The 3,791-nt window shown below is 51.6% G+C and overlaps 1 protein-coding gene across 1 annotated transcript in view; it reads left to right on the plus strand.

Annotated features, from left to right (window-relative positions):
• Positions 1-3,791, plus strand: part of LOC137369819 (zinc finger protein ZFAT-like) — a 359,810-nt gene that overhangs the window by 97,644 nt on the left and 258,375 nt on the right. The window lies entirely within an intron of this gene.

Genomic DNA, 3,791 nt, shown 5'->3' on the forward strand with positions numbered 1-3,791 from the left:
ACCGCGGTCACCTTTGTTTTTATAGACGGTGATGATATTGGCATCGCGCATGTCCTGGGGTACTGCTCCCTCGTCCCAGCACAGGCATAGCTGTTCATGTAGTGCTGAGAGTATAGCAGGCTTGGCACTCTTGTTTATTTCAGGGGTAATGCTGTCCTTCCCAGGGGCTTTTCCGCTGGCTAGAGAATCAATGGCATCACTGAGTTCCGATTTGGTTGGCTGTATGTCCAGCTCATCCATGACTGGTAGAGGCTGGGCTGCATTGAGGGCAGTCTCAGTGACAGCATTCTCCCTGGAGTACAGTTCTAGGTAGTGCTCAACCCAGCGGTCCTTTTGTTTGTGTTGGTCAGTGATTATGTCCCCTGATTTAGATTTGAGGGGGGCGATCTTCTTGATGATTGGCCCAAGAGCTCTCTTCATGCCATCATACGTTCTTCTGATGTTTCCGGTGTCTGAGGCCAGCTGAATATGACTGCATAGGTGTTGCCAGTAGTCGTTTGCGCAGCGCCTAGCTGTTCTTTGTGCAGTGCTTCTGGCTGCTTTCAGTGCTGCGGATGTTAAATCGCTGGGGGCTTTCTTGTAGTTCAACAGTGCAATGCGCTTAGCGGCTATGACAGGTTCCAGCTCTTCATTATGAGATTGAAACCAGTCTGCATTTCTCTTCGCACTTTTGCCGTAGGTGGTCAAAGCTGACTTATAAATGGCGTCTCTGATGTGGGCCCACTTGGTCTCAGCATCCCCGTGGGAGTGTTTTGAAGGGCTGTTACAAGTGAATTTAGAAATTTTTGTAACAGCTGTGGGTGAGAAATTCTGCTCGTGTTGATGCGCGGGTGGCCCTTCTGCTTGGAATGATGCAACTTCTTTGGTCTGAGTCTAACCTTGCTGCACACCAGGGAGTAGTCGGTGTCGCAGTCCGCACTGTGGAAGCTGCGTGTGATTTGAACACTGTTTAAGGCGGCTCGCCTTGTGACAATGAGGTCTCGCTGGTGCCAACGACGCGATCTTGGGTGCCTCCATGAAATCTGGTGACAGGGTTTAGTGTGAAAGAACGAGTTGGTGATGCAGAGGTTATGATAGGTACACAACTCAAGCAGTCTCTGCCCGTTCTCATTCATCCTTCCAACGCCATAGCGCCCAAGGCTGGAGGGCCATGAGTCATGGTCGGCCCCAACCCTGGCATTAAAGTCCCCCAGCAGGAATAGGTGTTCGGTGTTGGGGATGCTGCTAATGATGTTATGGAGTTGCTCATAGAACTGGTCTTTAGCTTCAGGTGGGGAGCAGTGTGTTGGGGCATAGATGCTGAGTAGGTGTACTGGACCAGAGGTGGTGAGCAGTCGGATGGACAGTATGCGTTCCGAGCCATTTGAGGGAGGCTCTATCATGCTGAGCAAGGAGTTTCTGATGGCGAAGCCCACTCCATGCTGTCTTGGTTCTTCAGGATCCCTGCCCTGCCAGAAGAAGGTGTAGTCTTGCTCTGCTAGAGAGCCACTCGCGGGGAGGCGAGTCTCCTGAAGTGCTGCAATGTCCACATTGAATCTACTGAGCTCGTTGTTAATGATGGCGGTCTTCCGAGAATCATTGATTTGTGTAAGGTCTTCCGACAGGCCGGGACACATAGTTCTGAAGTTCCAGCTTGCAAAGCGAAGGGCTGGTACCTTCTTTCCTTTTTTCGTGTTGTTTGGTGCGGTGTATCAGTCCACCTTTCGGGCAATGACCCTGAGTTCCAAGCACCCATTGAAGCAGGTAGACTGTGGCGGGACAGAACCTTATTGACCGGGGACTGCCCGGTTTAAGGTGGGCGGTAGCTGTCCAGTGAGGTGCAATGACCTCTCCCACCGACAAAGGCAACCCGTGGCGCCCAGTTTCTACGCCAATTTATCTGGACTTATAACCCGTAACTGCTGCCTTCCGTGTTGTTTCAGTCGCTGTGAGGCAACTATGGAGTGACCTCTCCATGGCGCATGCCTGGGCAAATTTATGGAGGTTGAGAGTTGCCCAGTCGTCAAAACCCCCCTCTCGGCCTTTCTGGTGGGGTCCAAAGGAGTGCAGGGCACGACGTTTGGCACCAGTATGGCTGCAGGAACTGCCGGAAACATGCCAAAGGTGACACATGACCGCCTACGGGGTTCCGCTCCGGATTTTCTGTTAGGGTTTACTCCCTTAGCCTTGGTCTCTCCCGAGACGCCCACAAGGCAGTGGGGTTGTTGGGGCCCCTACACAGGTGTAGGATGGTGCCGGTGGGAGGAGGGGATGCAAGGGGGAGGGGTAGAGGGAGGGGGGTGCGAGGGGGAGCTGGGAAGGGGGCTGTAAGGGTGCAGGGGAAGGGGGTGCGGGGGGGAAGATGGTGCGAGGGGGGGGCGGGCTGGGACGGGGTTGTGAGGGGGTGAGCTGAGAGGGTGGAGCAGGGAAGGGGACGGGGGGTGGAAGGGGAGAAAGTGAGGGGTAAAGGTGGGGGGGGGGAGAAAGCTGGTGCAGGTAATAAGCCATTTCCTCAGTGCCCACCATCGACGTCCGGAAAGCTCATCCATGTCCTTCGGAAGGTGAAGCATCTTTTGGCAGACCTACAGAGGTGATTACATTCGCTATGGGTTTTTTTTGGCAGTGGTTTAAATAAAGGCATGCAGCATTGCCGACAGTGCGCTGCAGATGCTCTCCGAGCCATCTCCCGCGGGCGCTTTGAAGTTGCGGCCGGGGGGCCGTTCGTGGATTTTTTGGGTGATCGGGGCACCTTTTCTCAAGACTTCTCTAGGGTCCCGCTGCTCCTTCTTCACCTCAATGGACTTACCGCACGCCGTGGCTGCAGACACTCTGGGCGGTGAAGACAGCAGGATCGGAGATTAAAGTATCGACAGCTGTGCTCTTCAGTTTCATCCGGATCAATTTCATTGAGAAAACAAAGAGCAGGTATGGCTGGGGGAGGGCAGTGGGCCCAGGTAAAATACACTAAACTAACTGTTAGCTTTTAGATAGGGCTAAAATGAACTGATTTAAAGAGCCAGGGGAGTTTAAACAGTTTAAGAGGGTAGATTGGGGGAAGAAATGGGAGCAGATGGCCATGGATAGAGTTGAACAGCAAGGGAGCTTCCTAGGGAGCTTACAGCCCAGGAGCCATCTTGGCACGTAATGCGGTGGGCCTTTCCCAGAGGAGGTGACACGGGGCTCTCGCCGGTGCTTTTGCTGGTAGCCCAGACCCCCGTCGCCCAGATAAATTCCTGGCCACCATCTGGGCCCATAAGCATACATGAAGAAAGGACACTTTGGTGAGAAAATAAAGGAGTTTCCAGATCCCATGGTAACCTATGCAGCAGGAAATACTGCAAACACACAACAGATGGGTTCAACATCTGAAAAGCAAAAAAGGCGGGTTAAGGTTCCGAAAGTAAATCCTTCACCAGAACTCATCTGAGACATTGACAAAATCTGAGATGGATATTTGTTATAATTGGGAATGTACTCCCTTTATAGAGTGGAGGAAACAGATTCAATAATAACTTTCAAAAGGAACAGAATGTATTCTTGAAAAGGAAACATTTGCAGAGCTATGAGGAAAAAGCAGGAGAGTGTGACGAATTGGCTAGCTCCTTCAAAGGGCCGGTACTGGGACGATGGGCCAAAAGGCCTTCTGAGCTGTATGATTTTAAAATTACACACTTTTCTCTTTTTAGGTGCTGATTGATGTGCTATCTGTTCCTTATGGGTTCTGACCTACAGGATAAGCAAGTCGTAGTGAAAAAGATCCTGTGGTTTATTTTGAAAGATTCTTTTTAGGCTAGAAAATATATTGTGGCTGA

This window comes from Heterodontus francisci, chromosome 5 (genome assembly GCF_036365525.1).
Source record: "Heterodontus francisci isolate sHetFra1 chromosome 5, sHetFra1.hap1, whole genome shotgun sequence".
Lineage (NCBI taxonomy): Eukaryota > Metazoa > Chordata > Chondrichthyes > Heterodontiformes > Heterodontidae > Heterodontus > Heterodontus francisci.